The sequence below is a fragment of the Mustela nivalis genome, assembly GCF_964662115.1.
Source record: "Mustela nivalis genome assembly, chromosome: 3".
Classification (NCBI taxonomy): domain Eukaryota; kingdom Metazoa; phylum Chordata; class Mammalia; order Carnivora; family Mustelidae; genus Mustela; species Mustela nivalis.
This window is the reverse complement of record NC_139022.1, coordinates 95,784,857-95,808,611: the sequence shown is the minus strand read 5'-3', so window position 1 is coordinate 95,808,611 and position 23,755 is coordinate 95,784,857. Positions and strand designations below refer to the sequence as shown.

General features: G+C 38.5%; 1 protein-coding gene and 1 pseudogene across 2 annotated transcripts in view; one reads left to right on the top strand and one right to left on the bottom strand.

Annotated features, from left to right (window-relative positions):
- ANKRD55 (ankyrin repeat domain 55) overlaps positions 1–23,755 on the bottom strand; it is a 290,232-nt gene that overhangs the window by 228,057 nt on the left and 38,420 nt on the right. The gene's annotated exons all lie outside the window — the stretch shown is intronic.
- LOC309860932 (centromere protein U pseudogene) lies at positions 4,719–5,629 on the top strand (annotated as a pseudogene). Its single transcript has 2 exons — positions 4,719–5,182; positions 5,377–5,629. The product of its transcript is annotated as a centromere protein U pseudogene (transcript).

The window sequence follows — 23,755 nt, the reverse complement described above, 5'->3', positions numbered from 1 at the left end:
TCATTCAACAAAAACTGCATGTGTGTTATGATCCAGAAACTGTATGCTAGTCTCTGGTATTACTCTAACAATGTAAGCTGGCCATCCATCCACTGGGTAGAACCTCATAGGATCTTAGGAATCTGAAACCTCTTTTAAAAGGATTAAGGGGAAAAAAGGATTGAGGATAAAAGACCACAAAATAAGTTTTTGATTAATAAAGAGATTTTCAAAAAGTGTTTATGGTTGTTTTCCATTCATTATGGAATTTAAAATGCCTTATTATTTGCCTAGCATTTTTACAGGCTTCAAAAGGCTTTCATTAAGCACTCTGTAGTTAAAGATCTACTTATAGGGTTTGGGTAGTTTGAGAAGGTCTTCCTCACTATGAACTCCTTGAGTGAAGACAGTTTTATTAATATTTATAGCTCTAGAATCTGGCCCAGGGCTAGGTATAGAATTGGCAAATAGTGATTTTTGAATGAATATCTTCACATTACATGTATTAAATTATTTCTCCTACTGGTTTGTAATTGGAGACTGTTTCTACTGTTTCCTTTTCATATTCCCAGTACTGTTCTCATTAGACAAGGCACTTGGCTGGATCTCACCCAGGAAAAAAGTCGGGCTGGGTTTAGAGCATGAACTGGGATAATGCCATGTTATCGAGCCACATCATTACTCCTTGAAGCCATAACCAAGGACATTTCCTGTCATCACTTATAAATGAAAAGCTTGGTGAAGACACAAAGTTGCTAGGTGGGCAAATTAGAGAACTAAGTTTCATGTTGGAGGTGATAGTTTCATAATGACAATGATGAAGGTTTTAGAAATATTAAGACATATTTAAATAGAAATACTAAGATGGTATCTGAAGCAAGTCCTTCATCAACATGCCTTCTTCAACTCCATCCTTTCATAGAGGACTTCAGAATTATTTTCTCTTATATATGCCCAATGAATGGCTGCTGGTTAAAAACACTAATCCATCTGATGAGCATAAAGTAAGATACAACAGGTATAACTGTCTAGCATTTTGGTTTCTGGAAGAAAGCAAGATAACAAGGCTATAAATTACCTATATTAGAAGTAAAAAACAGATATGAATTTCAAGAATGTTAAGGTCTTAGTTATGACTTTGTGGTAAGATAATTTCTTGCTATTTCCATCTTTCCCCATCAGAGATCGTAAATGCCCTGATTTTCAAAGGCCCTATCTTTGAGTACAAAACCTTAATAGGAGATAACCCAAGACTCAGAGGTTGAATTACAGAGGCACCTGGGTAGCTCTGCTGGTGGAGTGTCTGACTTTTGAATTCGGCTCAGGTCATGATCTCAGGTCCTGAGACTGAGTCCTACATCAGGCTCCCTGCTGATTGTGGAGCCTGCCTGAGATTCTCTTTCTCCCTCTCCCTCTGCCTCTTCACCATGCTAATGTATGCACACATTTTCTCTCTCACTCTAAAAAAAAAAATCTAAAAATGTGTCTTGTCATTAGGATGAATATTGGCAAAAAAAAAAAAAAAAGTTGAGATAATTTTAAATACCTGGAACTTAGATATTTTCTTATTGATCTTAGAAAAGTTACCTAAACTCTCTAAACCTAAGTCTTCTAAATTTGATAGAAATACTTTTATTTTTAAATTGGTCTGTTTATCTTTTATTATATGGATGCTATAGGAATAGAGTTAATACAGATAAAATACTTATAAAAATTAAGAGGCCTGTTCAAATGTATACTACTTTATTTAAATGGTTTATTTTTTCTTTTTTGGTCCAAACTCCGATCTAAGTAGAAAAAGTGGCCAATAAGAAAAGACTGAAAAAGTCAGTTCTGGGAAAGTCAGCTCTGAATCTAAGAGAAGTCTGAGTCAGTCATCAGTCAGGCAGTAAGTCTAAAACAAGTTAACCACACAACCTCAGCTTCCTATTCTCTTTTCTGTTTGACTTTGATGAGCATCTATGTGGATGGGATAAACTTATGTGTCTTCTTTGGTAATAATATTGTGAAAACATGTTCTTTTACTCCATTAACATGAGAAGCAGAAGGAGGAAGTGAAGATGAGATGGAAGAGTGAACTGCATCAGTAAATGTGAGCTGAGCTACTCAGAGTCTTGGCAGAGCCCAATCATTCCTGAAGGCATCAGTGTTTCTTTTACACATACATGCACCCACACCCACCCCCCACACACACATTTTATGTACAATGTGTATATATATGTTTAACTCCCATTATGTACCAGATACCTCTCAAAAGAATGAGATTATGCTCTTGGATGAGAAATACATACTTCCTGCTTTCAGAATGCTTACATTCTAGTGTAAGAAATAAAATAATGAAGTCAGAAAAAATTAAAACAAGTTCAAATAATTGTATTTGCTTTAGCACAACCCTAAAATAATTAGACAGTAATAGGAAGGTGAGAATAGGGGATGGGATTGGACAACTTTGGAGGCAATAGACAAGATCTCTCTGAGAAGTTGACATGTGAACTAAAATCTGAATATCCAGAGGTCCCAGCAAGGAGAAAGTATGGAAGAAGAATTAAAAGATTACCTGAAGTAACACAGTCAAAAAAAAAAAAAATCTGCAGAAAAAGAAGTTTGAAAAAGGAGGCAGAAGCCAGATCATATGTACTTTTTTACTCTATTAACTTGGGATTTATTCTAGAGGTAATAGGGAATTATTGAAGGGTTCTGAGAGACTCTTTGATTTGTGGGTCAATGTCTTCCATCAACTTTGGACAATTTTTAGCCATTATATCTACAAGTGTTTCTTCTGCCTCGTATTTCTCTTTCTTATCTTTCTGTGACACCTTTTGGTAGGGTTTCACATATGTAGAACATTCTATTCGGTGGTGGGGTTATTTTTTCATTTTTTTTCCTCTTTGTGGTTAGTTTGGATCATTCTATTGCCCTGTCTTTAAATTCACTGATTCTTTCTTCATCTGTGTAGTCTTGTAGTTAAAAACATTGAAGGAATTCTTCTCTTCTGATACTGTAGTTTATAATTCTATAATTTCTACTTGATCCTTTCACAGAGTTTTTGTTACCACGCTCAAGTTTCCGATATGGCATAAAGTACTTTTCCAAAAAAATGTTTGCGATATGAGTGAAATGGTTTTGCTTGTTCTGTCAGTAAGAAAGGCATTTTTAAAATATAGGAAAAATCCATATTTAGAACATTCATTTTATCACAAGTTAGCTATCTTCCACTAAGATTCAGTAACTCCTGGTACAACCAGTGATCGCCATCCTCATTTGTATACTTTGCAAATTTAACCTTACTTTGGGGACTGCTAATGTTACAACGCACTTTCATGTTACTGGTATTTTTATACTTAGTTTCCTCTAAGAGCTCATAGGACTATACCCACAAGCATATGAACACTAAAGCACTTTGCTCAATACTGCAGAACTACAGAACAATAATAAATGTCTCCCTTTTGCAAATGCTTTGAATGAAGCCAGAATGTCTTTGGATTCAGTTTTTTTTTTTTTGTTTTGTTTTTTTGTTTGTTTGTTTTTGCAGGAAAAAAGGTCATTCTGCTAACAAGATATAGAATATGTCCCTTGAAACAGATTGCACATGACTTCAAATTTTTCTGTCTAGAGAATAGCTTTGGCAAATCTCTTCATGTGCAAAGGTAAAAGAAAGATATGCTTTTCACCTGGAGAAGAAAACCCTGGCAGTTTGTCCTGAAAAGCACAGACATTAGAATTGTAGGAAACCTAGAATTTAAGTTATGATTAAAAAAAAGAAGAAGAAGTGAAAGTGAAAAAAAGAAGTCTCCAGTAGTCCATTAAATGTTTCTGGCCCACAGAAAACAAAATAATAAGATGGAACTGCATAGTAAGAAAAATAGGAATGTACAATGTATAATTGTATATTATACATTGTGTATATATACACAATATATAATTGTATATTATATAATTGTATAATAATGGAACTGTATAGTAAGAAAAAAAGGAATGTACAATGTCCAAAAGCACTGGACTATCACATAAGCTTGAAGAGACTGCTGTCTCTGGCAGGGGTTATGTATAAAGTTGAAATAGCTATGCTTTTATTAGAGCTTATTGTTATTATGGCCTAACACCATGCTCCCTGCTGTCCTGAGTGTTTCAAGGGTAGGCAAAAATCCAAAAGGTTTCTTAAATTTCTTCTTTTTTAGATGTCCATCAACAGATGAATGGATCAAGAAGATGTGGTATATATACACAATGGAATACTATGCAGCCATCAAAAGAAATGGAATCTTGCCATTTGCGACAACATGGATGGAACTAGAGCGTATCATGCTTAGCAAAATAAGTCAAGCAGAGAAAGACAACTATCATATGATCTCCCTGATATGAGGAAGTGGTGATGCAACATGGGGGCTTAAGTGGGTAGGAGAAGAATAAATGAAACAAGATGGGATTGGGAGGGAGACAAACCATAAGTGACTCTTAATCTCACAAAACAAATTGAGGGTTGCTGGGGGGAGGGGGTTTGGGAGAAGGGGGGTGGGATTATGGACATTGGGGAGGGTATGTGCTTTGGTGAGTGCTGTGAAGTGTGTAAACCTGGTGATTCACAGACCTGTACCCCTGGGGATAAAAATGTATGTTTATAAAAAATAAAAAATTAAAAAAAAATTTCTTCTTTTTTAAAAGATTTTATTTAATTATTTGAGATATATATATATATATATATATATATATATATATATATAAATCTAAATATATATAAATCAAAAAGTGAAGCCAGAGACTCACATCATTCCGACTCTGAACCTATTTGGTGTCTGAAAGGAAAGAAATCCAGTGATATCTCAGAGTTAGACGTTGTTTTGTCTGCCTTTGAGAAGACCATCCTGGAATATGAACAAAAAGTAGAATCTAAAATTTTTAAGGAAGCCATCAAAAAATTTCATTCTAATATGAAAGAAGAACTCATCAAAATGCTTAAAGAAGTCCAGATGTCAAAAACTCTGAAAAGGAAGAACACGAAGATTATTTCAGATATTGAAAAAGAAAAGGCAGCATTTGCTTGAACTCCAGGATGAACTGCTTTGGTTAGAACCACAGCTGAAACAACTACAAGTCAAATATGACAAACTTAAGGAGAGAAAATCTTCCCTGAGGAATGCAGCATGTTTCTTATCTAACCTAAGACAGCTTCATCAAGATTACTCAGATATTCGAGGGCACCTGGGTGGCTCAGTGGGTTAAGCTGCTGCCTTCGGCTCAGGTCATGATCCCAGGGTTCTGGGATTGAGTCCCGCATCGGGCTCTCTGCTCAGCAGGGAGCCTGCTTCCTCCTCTCTCTCTCTCTCTGCCTGTCTCTCTGCCTACTTGTGATCTCTCTCTGTCAAATGAATAATAAAAAATCTTAAAAAAAAAAAAAAGATTACTCAGATATTCGAGAAAAAGAACCTCACGTAAAAGAAACTTATGATTCATCCAACCTTCCAGCTCTGTTAGTCAAAGCGAGAACCCTTTTGGGAGCTGAAAACCACCTACAAAATATCTACCATCAATTAGAGAACCTCCTTGACCAGAAAGGTGACCAATCTACTGAAATGTGACTCTGTAAAGACTAGTCCCCTGCGCTTGCCTGTTCCCTTCTGATACTATACTTTTGTAAATAAAAATTCTTTGAGAAGTGAAAAAAAAAAAATAAAATCACATAAGCTTCACACATATATATCTTAAATAATTATATAAAATCTTTTAAAAAGGAAGAAATTTAAGAAACTTTTGGATTTATCTATCTATCTATAGATATCTATCAACTATATAGTTATAGATATCTATCAACTATATCTATCAATCTATATTTATCAATCTATAGATATCTATCTATCAACCACAACCAGGGGATAGGGATAGAAGGAGAAGCAGACTCCCCACTGAGCAGGGGCCTGATACAGGACTCAATCCCAGGACCCTGGAATTATCACCTGAGCCAAAGGCAGATGCTTAACTAACTGAACCACCCAGGTGCCCCAGAAGATTTCCCTAAAGAGGTAGATTCTGACTATATTACAAGTCTATAACAGTGTTCATACATTCAAGTGTGTGCATACACACATGTGCACACAGACATATACACTCAAAGCAGCCTTTTAATCTCTCTCTTTCTTATTCATCTGTACTTTCTAGACATTATATATAGAGAGAGTCATCTGATTTTTGGCCAGTGGGAGGGTTGCCCATTGATTAATTAGATCAGTGCCTGGGCTGGGATATGCTGACCTTTTCTGTCCCTGCTAAGCCCAAGGCCTCTGTTTCTGAGTGCTTCCCTCTCTGCACAATGCAACAGCAGCATTCCTTTCAAAGTGCTTCACAGACTTTACTTCTCATTACCCCAAGGAGAGGGTGTTATTAGTCTCTTCATTTGCTGACTGAAGTGAACTGACCTGCTTAGGGTCCAGTGGGAATGAGTATCTAAACTGGAATTACAACTCTGGTGCCTTTAGACCAAGTCCCACGCACTAGCCACCTAGGACAAGCCTGTTGTGGCTCTTTTCTCCTCCTGCCCTACCTCTGTAGAGGTAACCCACACTAGGGATGCATTCTAATCAGTCTGTGAATTTTGGTCTTGCCATATGTATGGTATTTTTGATGTTGTAAAGTGTATATGTGCTATTTATGATGCTAAAAAAGGCTTACTGTTGATTAAAGTTAAGGAACTGGTCTGTGTCCGGATCTATACATCTTAGGACTTGAAAAAGCCAGACAGATGGATAATGCTAGATGTTTGTGAATGGGATGCAGAGATTTAAAAAAAGTCCTTGTGTAGAGCTGATGAGAGAGAGATACCATACTCCTCACATCTCACAGACCAGAACTTAAACTCATGGCTCCCTAACTGCAAGGGGGTCTTTGAATGTCATCTTTATTTCAGATAACCTCATGTTCTATAATAATAATTCCATAATAACAGGCACTTTTATTATAAAAGAAGGAATAAACCATACTAGAAGAGAGCTAGAAGTTGCTGTCTTCCATATTAGAATTTTTTCAAATTATTACTAATAAGAAACAAACAATCAAGGAGAGGAGGCATTAAATAAATCTGTCCTCAAATATTTACCTTTTCTGCGGTCCTTAAAGTGAACATCTGAAATCTTTCACTGGTTATTTTTATTATATATTTTTATGTTACATATTTGTATTGGACCTTAGATACTGAGGGCTGGTTGAATCATCAGCTCCATTTCATGGCATATTATTCCCATTAATCATGCACTGTTCCACTCTTGTTTCATTTTAAAATGCATTCTAGGTAGTCTTTAATAACTACCCCATCCCCATTCCCACATTAAGCTACACGCTGAATGGGTTTGATACCTATATTTGAAACTGTTTCCTTGTAAATTGTCTGATATTCTATATAGGTGTATATTTTCACTTTAGTTAAATTATATTGCTAAGAAAACCTTTGTTCTTTTCCTTATTTTTGCATTCATCATTAAGTATTTTAGCATTTGTTTGTGTATTTAGTTTGTTGCTTCTAACTACATAAAGTAATTCCATAATTCACTACTCTTTGCTTATCGATTTCGCTTGTTATGGACTCCTAACTTGCTTCTCAACTCCCGCCACCCAACAACTGCAATGATACACATGTATCTATACTCTTAAGGACCTGTGTGAGAATTTCTCAACAGTGTTGTTACTGCAAAAAATAAGATACATACACATTAACTGACTAAGCACCAGCACACTGTTCTCCAGAATGTCTGAACTGGGCTATATTCCCACCAGGACACAAAAGTTTATGTCACCATATACTTCCCCCACACTTCATTCACATTATCACATTTCTAACTTATGATTTGATGGGAATAAAGTAGTATATCATGGCTGCTTTAATATGCATTTCCCTGACTACTATTCATTTTATCATGTCTTTACATATATGCTAGCCATTTGGACTTTTTATACCTTGTTCATTTTTCTATTGAATTTTTTTGTCTTTTTCTTACTGATTTGCAGGAATCTTTGCAAATGCTCCATATAAACCCATTGTCAGTTAAATTTTGTTGATGATGATAATCCTTCCCTCAATCTGCCATCCATCTCTCACTACTGTAGTTGAAGGTTTGGGGTCTTTTTACAGCCCCCTTCATTCTTAGCCACAAAAATATTCTTCTGTGGTTTACTTTACTAGCTGTATGGTTTGGCTTTCATATTTAGATCTTTGATGTGGCTGAAGTCTTCCTTTAGTATAAAGCATTGATCCTGTTTTATTTATTTTTATTTTATTTATTTTATTTTTTTAATGTAGTGACCCAGATTTCCTAGCATCACCACTAAACAATCTTGTCTTTTCTATTGATTTGGATTAGCACCCTTTTCATAGGTCAGGTATCTGACATAGGGTCTGCGATTTCTCTCTCTGAGATCACCATTCCATTCCATGTGTCTATTTATCTTAGAATCTTGAACTAATTCCATATTTTTAAGAGTATATAGAGTATATCTGCACACACACACACACACACACACACACACACTCTACTATATATGTAGAGTGAAGCACTGTCCTAAAGGCTGATTTAACTGGGTGATGATTGTGCCTGGTTTCATTTGAAGCCTAAGTTTATTTATAGCAATCTTGACTTACTATGATCCTTTTTCCATTTGTACTTTCACAAGGTTTGTTAAACCTTTGAGTTTTATCATTATGTTATTTGAAAGAGGGAATGAAAATCTCCAAATCCCCAGGTTTTAAAAGACTGTTGAAAGAAGGAAGTCTCTGTATTGGGGGATTTCTGAGCCCCTGTGCAGTTACCTGATACAGGTAGAAAGAGTCTGGAATAAAGAGCAGGGACTGGAACCTAGTCACTGCTCTGCCTGTGACTGGTGTGACTCTGACTCAAACATAAATCCCTCTTGAATAGTCCCTAGCTGCCAGAGGAGGAGGCTGCCCTCCATAGTCTCAAGGTTACATCCAGGGTCAGCTCTCTGATTCTGCATGGCTTTTTACCTCTGGGGACATCAATCACTGGCTCTCTCCAGAGATGTTTTATGACTAATAGCTATTAGTCCCATAACTGAGAGAGGTCACTCTTAGAAGGTTAATTAGCCTCTTCCTCTGGCTCAGAATAATTACTCCACAATATTCACATCACTTTTTTATACCAGGAACTCCTTTCCATAGATATATCTTATGCACAAAAGAGAAGGAACAGCAAATGCATATCACAGCCAAGACGAAATAACTTCTATAAACTGTACATTCCAGCAAATATAAAAAACAGTCATAGAAGCAAAGAAATCAAACCATCCTCATTCAGCTGCCCTCGGGTCTTCGAACCTTCTTAAGTTGCCTCTTTCTTCAATTACGAAATGAACCAACTCTGGCCCCCAATCTGCACTGACTGGCATCCAGTCACCTCCCAGTTATATCTGAGAATTCCTTTCCCACTGGGACATTTCTCCAGCTCCACATTGGATACTTGGGTCACCCCAGCCATTTCATTACCTGTCCTCACATTCAACTCTAGCCTTACTCAAGATGACCTCAAGTGCGGTGATTAAAAACAGAGCCTTACTGACTTTGACATCCCAGAGCAAAATTCATGCTCAGCACACAGGAAATGATTCAGAATTGGATTTTAGGCCTAGAACCACCCTGAGAACCCACTGACCAAATATTTTCATATGGACTCCCTTACTGACTGTTATAGACTGAATTGTGTCCCATCACCCAAATTCATATGTTGAAGCCCTAATCCCAAGTGTGACTATATTTGGAGATAGGCTGTATGAGGAAGAAGGTAATTAAAGTTAAATGAAATCATATGGGTGGAGTCCTGATATGATAGGATTAATGTCCTTAAAAGAAGAGACACCAGAAATTGCTCTGCATGGTCTGATCCCTGCTCTCCTCTGCAGCCTCATCTCCTACTTCTCTTTCCTCAATCCAGCACTGCAGCCACCCAGGCCTTATATAGTTCCTGGAGAAGCACTCTGCCCTCTCCCACCACAGGACCTCCACACGTGCTGTTCATTCTGCCAGCAATGTCCTCTTTCCTCCTTACCACACCCATTACCTGTTCAACTACCTTCCTTTAGCTATCACCTCAGGTATCACTTCTGGAGGAAGCCTTCCTGGTCCTCAGTGTCTAGATCAGATTCTTTTGTTACATGCATGCACAGAACCATGTTCCTTTCCTTCCAGAACTTTTAGCAACACACAGAAATAAGAGAGAATGTGGTTTTCTCAGTGGCCTCACAGGTCTCGAGTTACATTCTAAACCAGACTTTGAAACTTGGATTCCTATGCTTCCCTCCCAGCCCAAGCAAACCAAAATAGTGAATGTTTTTCCCATTCACACCCGCCTATTGAATTTAGAACAGGATTTTTAAAAAATTACACTGCAAAAACAATAAGCTCAAATATTAAAGATCTGTTATCCGTCAGAATGTCAGGTACTCCCATGCAAATGGATTAAGTATAGTTCATGGTAAAGTTTGCGATGTTTCTCTTTTAAGAGGAAAAGTAAAGGTGTGCCTGGGTGGCTCAGTGGGTTAAAGCTTCTGCCTTCGTCTCAGGGTCCTGGGCCCGAGCTCTGAGTCGGGCTCTCTGCTCATTGGGGAGCCTGCTTTCCCCTCTCTCTCTGCCTGCCTCTCTGCCCACTTGTGATGTCTGTCTGTCAAATAAATAAATAAAATCTTAAAAAAAAAAAAAGAGGAAAAGTAAATTTGAGTAGGATATTTAACCTTATGAAAACATTTTAAGACAATTTCCTTTACAATAAAATCGCTTTGTGGCAGGATCATTCAACTCTTCCTATATATTCTAAGAAGGCGTTGACAAAAATAATAGTACAGCCTTGGGTTTCTTTAAGTCTCCTCCTTCTATAGTAACAGGCTATCTACCTTAAAAAGTAGCCAACTTGGTTTTACATCTGCAGAAAAAAACATGAGAGGAATATTGCTATGACTGAGTCTCGGCTGACCCTCTTAGTCGTTTACCAGAGAAGCATTCCCCCTCTGTCCACAGGGCTCAGGTACTCAGGCCAAGGCAGTCAGGAAAAAGCAACCACTCACCCCGGTCAGAAAGACTGAGATTGCAGCAGCACCTGAAGGGGATTTCATTCCCCTACACTGTGATTAGCGTAGAGGGACTATGTGATCTACTTTGGGGCAATCAGGTATAAGAGGAAGTATACTGAGTTTTCTGGGGAAGATTTCCTCCCCAATAAGAGAGAGATGATCAAATGCAGCTGCTGAGCAGGTAGCACTTGGAGCTGTGGCAGCCATATTGTGACCATAAGAGAAGATACATCTGACCAGATGAGGAATAAGTAGTGGAAAAATGGAGAGGTCTGGCTCCTTGATGTCCTCATCAGCTTCAGAACAGATCCCACTTCTGGACTTCTTGCTGGGTGAAGAGAAAAATAAACCCCTCTGTGTAAGCAACTTTTAGGCAGGCATTCTGTTGCTTGCTTTCAAGAGAAAACAAACTAATAAAGAATCAACACCATTCTGTTTTGCTTTTACAGATCTCCAGCAAATACAGCATCTGTTCTAAACTGAACAAGGGCTAGTTATACCAGTGTGATTAGAGTCACTTACATTCAATTTACTAAGCACCTATGTGCCAGGCTCTGTGCTAGGCACTGGAAACTTGAACATGAAAAAGAAATAGTCTCTTATCTATACAACTCCTACGTAGTAAAATTTAAAGAAAAAGCCTGAAACTTTCAGGGCATATTTTATTTCCTGGAGAAATAGGATTTCACTGTCCTAAACTGCTGGATATAGTGTGCTAGGGTTGGGAAGAATGCTTAAGAAATAACAAAAATCACATATAACAATATCCTATAAGGAAGCACTGCCTTAAGAATAGGTTGACAGGAAAAAAAAAAAAAAAGAATAGGTTGACTGGCAGGCACCTAAATGGCAAGACTTTAGAAACTTTAAAACAGTTTCTTACCCCAGAAAAATCCCCTCTGATACCTAAATCCTACACCTTGAGACTCATTCCTTTGGCTTATGGATTTTTCCCTTGCTAAATTCCAAGTACCCTTGAGAAGCAATACATTATTTTTTTCCATCCCTTAAGAGAAAAATTAGAATCATCATGAAGGTTCTGAGGACCTGAAGGAGGTGGGTGGAAGTGGAAGGGACAAAATGGGGACCCACAGGAGTTCTGGGGGACACTGAGATGATTTGTATTTTGGCTCAGGGTCAGTAATCCCTAAAGGGGCATATGATCTGTGATTTTTCTGACTATTCCTTTTTTGGCTTGGCTTTTCTTGGGTTTATGCTGAATTGAGACTTCATCCCAAAGAGTGGAGATGTTTTCAGATAAAGATTGAATTGGCCACTCTGGTGTGGAAATCAAGTAGAGGACGGTTGGGAGAGAGAAGCCTATCCTGCTATTCATAGCTCTTCCAAATAAACCCCCAGGGAAACAAAGGGGGGAGGAGAGGCCCTTGGCATTCCAGCCCCTTAACTAGAAATGCATAATTATGCAAAAAATGTAAGCAAAAAGTTATCCAACTGAGAGAGAGGCCAGAGAGTGGTCTCACTGTGGCTTGAAGGTTCAGATTAGGCATTTCCAAATATCTCAAGACTCCCCTTGCAGAGCACAACAGGACTGTCTGCTTACCTATACCTCCTCACCCTGACCTCTCTCCCCTTGTCTGCAACCCTAACGTCCTTGCATTTCTCTATGTTTCCTAGAGAATCTCTGCCCAGCATCGCTACTGTGGCTTCCTCCTACATAGTCTGGTCTACAAAGAGGTTCAGCTCTGAAGGTCTCATTCTGACCTAATCATTACAGTCAAAATGAAGCATAGAATAGAAAAATTTTGACATGTGCAGATGAGAACAGTACTGACTTGTCTGCGCAAAAGTGCCATTTTCCCTGAATTATCTGAATACGGCATTTTGCTGCTTCTGCTAGTCAAGATGCTCTGACTTCTGGTTATTCATTGCCTTCTCTAAGCATTCCTTGGGCTCCTACTATGAGCTAGGAAGCAAGAGAGGCATGGACGGCACAGTGGTAAGCCCTGCAGGCAATCTCTCCCTTTTGAGTAGCTTTCACTCTCTTGAGAGACCCCTGAAAAAAGTGTAATAAGTATTAGAAAGGAGGATTCTTGGAACGTACATAATGGAAACTACACAGAATGGGGATGTATGGTTCTCCCAAAGGAGGAGGAGGTGACATCATCAGGAGAAGAGGGAAAGAGACATCAGGCAAATAGAACAGCAGCCAGGAGCTGTTTACTGTAACGAGGGGCTCAGATTATATGCAAGGACAGAGTTAGCTAAGAGAGCATCCAACAGGGGAAAATGAGCTGGGAAACAGGTTGGAGCCAAGGCAAAGCTTGGCTGGGCTAGAGGCAAAGGGAGAAAGAGGATGGGGTGCTCATTCCAGGCAGAAGGGAGAGGCCTGAAGCAAGTCAGAGAGGGAAAGGAACAAGCACATTACAGAAGTGGAGAGCAAAGGGGCCTGACCAAGAGAACCCAAGGGCCAACACTAGGAAGTAGTGGGAATTAAAATGGCATGGGCAGGTATAACCTGTAAAAAATGTTTCTAATTCAATTGCCTCTAAAAATTGTATCTTTCTTCTAACCAAAATGTCTCAGTTGTTGGATATAGGGGTATTAGCTTTTTAACTTATGATGACTGAAGGTATTTATAGATGATTTCATTCTCACATGCCATATATACCTCTTCACGAAGCGAATACATAAATAATCTCCCACTTTTTTTCCTTCCTCATCTGGACAGTAGAGGGAGAGGGAGACGGAGAATCCCGGAATATAAAACCAATTCCTCACCCCACGCATGGAGCCCTGCAGCCACTCCCTCCAGTGTGTTCTCTGGCTTTAATGAGCAAAACCCTGTCTTTCAGAGACATGCCTTTTAAAGGAACGCACACACACACACACACACAGAGCACTGAAGGCCTCTAAAGGCCATTATAATGCATTTTTTAAAAGTTGAAAACAGGGGCGCCTGGGTGACTCAGTGGGTTAAAGCCTCTGCCTTCCGCTCAGGTCATGATCCCAGGGTCCTGGGATCAAGCCCCACGTCGGGCTCTCTGCTCAGTGGGGAGCCTGCTTCCTCCTCTCTCTCTCTCTCTGCCTACTTGTGATCTCTGCCTGTCAAATAAATAAATAAAATCTTTAAAAAAAAAAGTTGAAACAAACACTAAAAACAAACATGAGAACCAGCACTTTCAGGAAGAAACTCCATTCAGACCCTGTGCTAGGCGGCCTTTCTAAGAATTCCTAGCTTCACCAGTGAAAATGTTTGTGAAGTCCAAGAGCATTCTCCTGTCATACACTTAGAGGTCCTTTTGCCTGCAAGTGTTCATAACCTGACATGCCTGGGGGCACCAAGCAAGAGGGGGGTAACTGGCTCTTTAAAAGGAGGAATAACCTCTCCCTATGCTCTAGTCTCACAGAGTATTTTGTAATTAAACTGCACAGAGATGGAATTTCACTACCTGAAGTGCTGGGCACTTGGTTTTGTTCCTGCCTAGGACTTCTTCGTGGCCTCAGGGTTTTCTAGATCTCTTGCCATGTGGGGTTTAAAGCTGTTGGTACACTCTAACAAATTGGAAGTGGCTTGGGGCATTGCAAGGGGGTGGGGACAGTGGAGGATATGAGCACCCGACTGGAAGGACAGGAATCTGCCCTTTTCCTGAAAGATTTCTCCAGATCCAGGACACCCTCTATCCCTAGACACTAGAGGACAGACCCAGCACAGACTGAGTCTGCAGCTAGTTTGGAAGCTAGCTCTTCCAGTGACTAGCAAGTTGCTTCACCTCTCTGGGCCTTACTTTCTCATTTGCAAAATTCTTCCTTGGACCACAGACTGCAGCTCTAATATGCTCTGATATCACAACCTGGAGGCAAATCCTAGAGCTACTGGTAAGAAGGAACAGTCAATATCCACCTAGAGTGTGTTCAGAGGGCTCAGAACATTCGTGGCATTTTGGATGGAAAGGCACTTTGAGGCAGCAGGAGCTGGTAAGACCAGGAAGGATTTGTAAAGTATTACCAGATGATGAGGGCTTAAAAGGGCACATTACTCTCCTCCCTTAGAATGCCCACCAGGTGCCCTTTTGTGTTAAGGTGCACCTGTGCACATCCAGTGTCCAAAGCAGCTACCCCTGATGAAGGGATCATCAAAGGTGCCTTATATGGCACTAGGGCTCTTTTAATATTATGAAAACGTGCCCCTGTTTGCTATCAGCCTGAAAACCCTGACTTGACACGTGCTTTCTTTTCAAAAGCCCATGAATATCTCCCTCCCTGTCCCCAAGTCTGACATGATTATAATAATAAGGTTCCCTTTTCCTAATTATCTCCCCTTGTCCTCTCTGAAAACCCAGGTCTGAAAGGGCAGCTGTCACCTTGCTGTCACTCCAAAACCTCAACCCCATTTAATTTAGGCCAGAATAGGGTAATAATGTTCATCAGTCACAGGCTGAGAACCACACCATGCTATATCCCACCACCCCCCAACCCAGAAACTGCTGGCCAAAGGAGCAGTATAGGTAAACAAAGTAAAAAATAAACCCTGGGCACACCCATTCATAAACCTACCTCACTCATTATTTCCTTATTTAACCCTTCAAAACTGCTTACCAGATCAAATAAGGCCTTTGGCGGGGGTGGGGGTGGGGTGGAGGGGTGGGGGCGCTCCTCAATGTTTGGGGTAGAAAAGGTGTCTGCCCTTACCCTGGGACTGTGTGTTCATTCCCTGAATGTGAAACCTACCAAAAAATCTCCAGCTAGTCACACAGACCAAAGATGCATTCGTCCCAAGGTATACATATGCACAGGTTCAGGAGTGGCAGAACAAATAATCTCCCTTTGGTCATTTCTCAAAATCCCTGGGGCAGGTTTTTTTTTCCTGTGTGCCCATAATGATTGGTCTTTTTTTTTTTTTTAAGGATTTTATTTATTTATTTGACAGAGAGAGAGATCACAAGTAGACAGAGAGAGAAGGGGAAACAGGCTCCCCGCCGAGCAGAGAGCACACCGCAGGGCTTGATCCCAGGACCCTGAGATCTTGACCTGAGCCAAAGGCAGGTCATAAGCCACTCAGGTGCCCCTATAATGACTGGTCTTATAAAGAGGCAAATCAATGGCAGCCTGCAGGATAATACTGGGTAGATGCTTTCCAGTGGGTAAAAGTCCACTGCTTTTAAAACTATTTCCCATTGTCTCCAACATCGCTCATTTAGGTGAATCCCCTCTTTAAGCCTTTGTTCGTAATTAAACACAGTTACACTTAAGGCAGCAATAAACAAACTTTTTGTACCAGAGTTAGTTCAAGAAAAACAAGATGCTTAGGAATCAATTATTTTAAAAAACCTACAACAGAAGCAGAAGTTGTGTTTTTTTGTTTTGTTTTGTTTTTTTGTTTGTTTGTTTTTTGTTTTTTGATTCAGGAACTCCAATAGCTACAAATACATTTAAGCATTTGAAAGTTTCATCTTGTGGCTAAAAGCTCAAGAACCGTATGATTAGTCTTCACTGCAGAATCTGATTTCAATATTGCACCTTTGAATAAATTTTATTGCTGAGTAAGGCAGTTTTGGAGCTGATTTAGTTTGCCTTTCCATAGTGAGCTCATAAGCTACTTGGCTCCTCTCCTTGTACCTCTAAATTTTGTCATCTTTAGGTGTTAAATGCAAATGACTACATAGCAGTGCCTTCACTTCCAAAGAAGTTCTTCTCATGCCCATTTATTTTGAAATACCTAATTTTAATGAGTTGTCTTTCTCTTCTTGTTGCAGGCATAGCAGGTACTTAAATTATTTTAAAAAAAACCAATTTTTCCACTTGTCTCAATGTAAATATCTATTTTTTAAAAAAATTTCTCAGACTAAGTTAGTTGGTCAGTTGGTATTTACCAACTACCTGCCTTCTGTGGACAGGTGAGAAAGATGGTCTGTACATCTTCAGCGTTATTAGATATTGCCAAATTTCTCTCCACAGTGGTGGTTCCAACATATGCTCCACCCACATGCATAAGTGTTCTTGCTTCCTGACATCTTTGGCAACTGTTGTTGTTTGTGACTTCCTCATTACTTATAAACTGGAGCATCTTTTCATATGTTTATCAACAACTTATATTGCCTCCTATGTAAACTGTTCATGTGTTTTACAATTGGATTGACTTTCATTTCCTTTTTTTTTTTTTTTAAGATTTTATTTATTTATTTGACAGAGAGATCACAAGTAGGCAGAGGCAGGCAGAGAGGAGGGAGGGGGAAGCAGGCTCCCTGCTGAGCACAGAGCCGGATGTGGGGCTCGATCCCAGGACCCTGAGATCATGACCTGAGCCGAAGGCAGAGCCACCCAGGTGCCCCTGACTTTCATTTTCTTATTAAGTTATAAGATTCCTTTTTATATAGGGTATATGTTTCTACCTCAGACTATTTTTTTCTTCTTTCATTGTTTATGTGTTTTTTTTTTTCACAGAAGTTTTTCATTTTAATAAAGCTTGAATTTATCCATCTTTCCTCTATGGTTTCTGATTTTTGTCTCCTGTACAAGAAAATGTCCCCTATCCCAATGTCCACTAAAGTTTTAGTGGTCTGGATAGAAAATCAAACCAGCCACAACAGTCCCTTAAACCAAAGCCTAATCCAGAGCAAGGATATAACTCTTTACAATTCTTTGAAAACTAGGAGAGGTGAGGAAGCTAAAGGAGAAAAGTTTGAAGCCAGCCAAGGTTGGTTCTTGAGGTTTAAAGAAAGAAGCCATCTCCACAACAAAAAAAAGTTCAAGGCAAAACAGTAAGTGCTCATGTAGAAGCTGCAGCAAGTTATCTAGAAGATCATTCATGAAAGGGACTACACTGAACAACAGATTCTCAATGTAGATGAAACAGACTTCTCTTGGAAGAGGATGCCATCTAAAACTTTCATACCTACAGGAGAGACGTCAGTGCCTGGTTTCAAAGCTTGAAAGAAAAGGCTGACTCTCTTCTTAGGGGCTAACACAGCTGGTAACTTTAAGTTAAAATCAGTGCTCATTTATCATTCTGAACATCCTAAGGCCCTTAGGGATTATGCTGAGTCTACTCTGACTGTCCTCTATAAATGAAACAACAAAGCCTGGATGACACCACATCTGTTTACAACACGGTTTACTAAATATTTTAAGCTCACTGTGGAGACTTACTGCCCAGAAAAAAAAATGACCCGTTTCAAATATTATCACTTATTGACTATACACCTGGTCATCCCAGAGATCTGATGGAGATGTACAATGAGATGAATATTGTTTCCATGCCTGCTCATATAACATTTATTCTGAAGCTTGCAGGTTAAGGAGCAATTTCTACTTTCAAGTCTTATTATTAAAGAAATACGGTCCATAAGGCTGTAACTGCCATAAATAATGATTTTTCTGATGGACCTCTGCAAAGTAAATTACCTCTGAAAGGATTCACCGTTCTACACACTATTAAGGCACATTCCCAGTTCATGGGAAGAGGTCAAAATATCAACTTTAACAAGACTTTGGAAGAAGTTGATTCTAGCCTTCATGGATGACTTTGAGGGGTTCAAGTCTACAGTGGAGGAAGTAACTACAGATATGGTAGGAAATACGAAGAGAACTAGAATCAGAAGCAGATCCTAAAGATGTGACTGCATTGCTGCAATCTCACAGTCAGACTTGACTGGAGGAGGAATTGCTTCTTGTGGATAAACAAAAGAAAGTCATTTCTTGAGACAGAATCTATGAAGATGCTGTGAAAATTGTTGAAATGACAACAAAGAATTTAGAATATTCCATAAACTTAGTTGATAAAGCAGTAGCAGTATTTGACAAGACTAACTCCAATTTTGAAAGAAGTTCTTCTGTGGGTAAAATTCTAACAAATAGCATTTTATGCTAGAGAAATTGTTCATGAAAATAGTCCATTGATGCAACATAGTTCATGTTCTCCTATTTTAAGAAATTGCCATAGCCATAGCCACCCTAAACTTCAGCAGCCACCACCCTGATCAGTCCTTTCACCTGAAAAGACCTTCCACCACCAAAAAGATTATGACTTGCTGAAAGCTCAGGTGATGGTTAGCTGCTTTTTTTTTTTTAAGCAAAAAAAGTATTTTTAAATTAAGAATGTGAATTGTTTTTTAAAGACATAGTGCTATTGCACACTCATCAAATATAATATGGTGTAAATAAAACTTTGCTATGCACTGGAAAACCAAAAATTTCATTTGACTTGCTTGATTGTGATATTGGCTCTACTGTAGTGGTCTGACTCAAACTCTCAATATCTCAATATCTCCAAAGTATGCCTATACTTCTATAAGGCAACCCTGGTTGTACCAGAAATCCAAGACCAATATTTAACATAATTTCTCATCCATTTTTAAGACTATAGAGATATAAAAATAGTTAACCTCAAACTCATGAAGTGGAGGCCTGTGAATACAAATTATCAGGGAAACTTTTGGTCCCAGATATAGCTCTGGTAGACACAAAATCCCTGTCTGTGCTGGTCAGTGGAGTATTTTCCTGGTTCATTTTTTCACAGAGGTGCAGCCCTTTGGAGTTCAAACTACACACAACTGAGGATATTTATAGGATATTTACCACTTGGTAAAGAGATGGGTACGTAATTAAAGTCACTCAAGGGCAAACCTACTTTATGTGCAATGAGCTAAACAAAGATTTTCTGTCTCATAAATTAAGAAACTAGTAATTTTATTGTCAAGTGCCACAATCCCATGGCTTACTGCTAAATTCAGAAAATCCTTGTCTGTTGGTTTATAAAGGTACCAAAATCCACTTTATCAGTTGAAGAATATTGTATGGTCAAAGAGAGACTCTTTCATTCCTTTTGCCATCCTCCAACCTTTCCCCCATCCTCCAAGAACTTTTCACATGCCTAACTTTACCATTATGAAAATGCTATAGGAATGAACCACTTAGCAAGAAGTTGCTTAGGAGAAACTTGTGTGAGAACATGTGCCCTTGTTTCTGTATGAAATGTATACAAGTAGGGACACCCATCCAACAATTTCTTCTAGAGGTGCAGTCCCTGTTCTTTTAGGAGCATATTAATCACTTTTACTCTCCCCTGACTTCTAATCACTGGCATTTTCAGTGTTGTCAAAACAGTGCCTGCCTACATCTGTTTTCTACTATTGGCATGGGTTCCAGGGAGTGTTTGTGAGAGAGGAACAGAACAAAAGATTGACAGACAGACTTGTGTTGACATTCTGGGGCTGTTTGGAAATGAGAATAATCCAGGTTTGATGTTGTAATTCCTCCTTTTATAGGCAAAAATAATGTCTCAGCATGAATGAGCACAACTAAACACACAGGGACACACCCCAGACACAGTATGCACTCCTGGAGCACTCACTGTGAATTTTGGTATTGCTGTTGTATGACAAAAGGCAGCAGACAGTTTTTGCTTCCTTTCTCCCAAATCTCCTACCCCAGTGAAATGAATAAAACATCAGACTTAAGGGGAAAAAATTCCCTGACTTACATGTATCTTTCTTTTTCCTCTCCTTTTCAAGCTATAATTCCAGTCACCACTCATCATAATAATGAACTTTTAAAAATTAAAATGCTACAGATAAAGCAAAACTTCTCTGTGCCTCGTCACCTACATTCTTCCTCAATTGTCCATTCTTCCTAATTATCCAACCACTACGTATCCTTCCAGAATTTTTCTTACCATATACATTTACATATATATTCAAACATAAGAAAGCACATATTTTGTTTGGTAAGAGTTTTTGTTTAATGCTTAAATTGTGCCATACTTTGTATGGTGTACTACAACTACTTTTTCTTACTTCAACTGGACATATTTTTCATATTAGTATCCATTTACTGATATTATTGTTTTTAAGAGATGCATAATCTTCTACCGAATTGATGTATAATAGTTTATTTGATTATTCTAAAAGATGAAAATGTGGATTATTTTTAAATTTTTAATGCTATGATAAATCCCCTTGTACATACATTTTTGGGCACCTGTGCTAATGTTTTGTCTAGTATAGGTTCTGTGAAGTGAAATCTGGAAACTTAAGGGTAGTAGTTTCTCCTTTAAAGCGATAATCAAAACTATCTATCCATCCATCCATCTATCTATCTACTTAGGCAGCTTGGACTGCCATAACAAATACTAGACTCAGTGGTTTAAACAACAGATATTTATTTTTCACAGTTCTGGAGGCTAGAAAGTCCAAAATCAAGGTGCTGAAAGATTCAATTCCTGTAAAGAGCCCTCTTCTGGGCTTGCTGATTGTCCTCTTCTCACGGCGCCCTTAGAGACTGGAGCACTCTGGACTCTTCCTTTTTTTATAAGGACACTAATTCCATCATGGACTTCCCACTCTCATGACTCATCTAACCTAATTACTTCCCAAAGGCGCCACCTCAAAATAACCAAACACTGGGGGTTAGAGCTTCAACGTACAAATGGGTGGGGCACAAACATTCATTCTATTATCTCTATCTATCTATCTAGAACTATCTATCTAAATAGGTAATAAAGGTCTATGGTTAAAAAATTTCAAAGTCAGGATAAAGTGGAATCACAAATTCAAAAGCAGGCACCAAAAGAGATGATGGATTTTAATTAAATCATATCAATAATCACATTGTATGTGAATGGTCTAAACACACCAATTAAAAAACAGAGAGGTTGTCAGTTTGGACCATAAAAACAAAGCAAAATTCAATTATATGCTACCTAGGAGAAACCCACTTTAAATTTAAAGAGGCAGACAAATTAAAGTAAAGGGAGAGAAACAAACACTCACTAATCAAACACTAATAAAGAAAAAGCCAAAGTGCCTACATTAATACCTTTCTTAATATCTTTTTTAAGTAAACTTAAAAAATAATTATTACCAAAAATGAATCGACATGATATTATGATAAAGAGGTTGATTCATAAAAAAATACATAACAAACTTAAATTTATATGCAATTAACAAGACAGCATCAACATACATGAAACAAAAATTGACAGAATTAAAAGGACAAAAAGGCAAATCCACAATTAAGTCTTTAGCATTTTCCTCTCAGTCACCAATAGAACAAATAGAGTATTAGTAAGGCTGTAGATGACATAAACAACACTATCAATCAGCTTGAACCTAACTGACATTTTTAGGACACTTGGCCCAACAACAGCAGTATCTCAAAAATGTTTAAAGATTTAAATCATCCAAGGTATGTTCTCTATCCATAACAGTATTAAAGAAGAAATCAATAACAAAAAAATATCTTTAAGATCCCCAAATATTTGAGAGTTAAACAATATGTTGTTTGTTTGTTTTTTTTAAACCCCTGAGTCAAAGTGGGAGTCACAGGGAAAATTAGAAAGTATCTAGAATTGAAAAGAAAAAACAGTAGATCAAAATTCATAAATGTAGCTGAAGCAGCACTTAGGGGAAATGTATAGGATTAAATGCTTATATTAGAAAGGTTACTGGGGAATTCGGAATTGAAAGGAAGACTGAAGAAACAGTCTCGACATGCAAAAACAAAGGATGAAGCTGTAACTAGGCCCAGAGCCAATGTCACACCTCCCATTAGTCCTCCAAGGTGCCACTGTGTCAGCTGAAAGCCCTTGACCACTTCATGCTGCCTGAAAGCTTCTATTAGCTCTGGAAATTGACTTTTATCACCCCAGCTGCTGTTTCTTATTCTTTGTTCCTACTTTTTAGTATCACCAAATCCCTCTTCATAGCCCACAGCTTATGGATTGGCTGGGCCATAGGGCTCTATCCTAGCTGCAAAAGTAATTGGGAGAGTGGCTAGCTTAAATGTTCAGTTTCTATGATTTAAAAAAAAGACTATTTCCCCATAAAAATTTGGATCTGGAAATTTTTTTCACCAATAGAACAAATAGAGTATTAGTAAGGATCTGGAAAACTTTTCCTGATATTATACCTCTGGTCAAAAAGACCCAGACTTGAGAACAAAGGGTACTCTGCATTTTAAGGATATCTAGAGATCTCTCTTGAGATTTTTCAAAAGGCTGAAATACTGGATCTTTTACTCCAAACATCATTCTAGCTTCACCCTTTCCAATCTAAACAAGACAACTGGTGAGGAAAGAGAAGAAAAGAAATCAAAGTTACCAAGAATGCAGTATTCATTTTGGGAGGCTATTTCTGGACCTCACCCAACAACTCCCATACTCTTTCCTTCATCCTTACTCAGAGGAGGTTTCTACCAATACTTCTTTCTAACTAACAAATGAGGGAAGTAGACACTTAAAGAGCCATGGGTAGAGTTTGATAGACTACAAGAAAAGAAGACTCATGTCTCACTCCCTGCCTGACTGTGAGCCTTACATGGTAGACAATGGGATACAGGACTTAAAAAGGAAATGAATGGAAGGTCTAAAGGAATGGAAGGTCTAAAGGAAACTAGACAGAAAGTTTAATTATAATTATGAGCCCTGCCCAAGGTATAATTAAACAATGGTGAAGGAGGCTATGACAGAGTACAGTTGGAAGTCTTTGTATCGATCACACTACCTAGTTGCAGTCAACAGAATCCACTCTAGCTAGGTTTATCAGGAAGAGATTTATTTAGGGATATAGGAAGCTCATACAGAACCACTGATAAGATTAATAAGAAACTCTAGGCTGAGCTCCAAGGAACTGGCCTCAAGAGTTTCTGCCTTTGCCACAATAAAGACAAAAGTGAAAACAAAAAATCATAAAGCTATCATACCTCCAAGACACTTCTGCTGAGAGGGGCCAAATGGATGCTCCAGCTCCTGCCTTTTTAA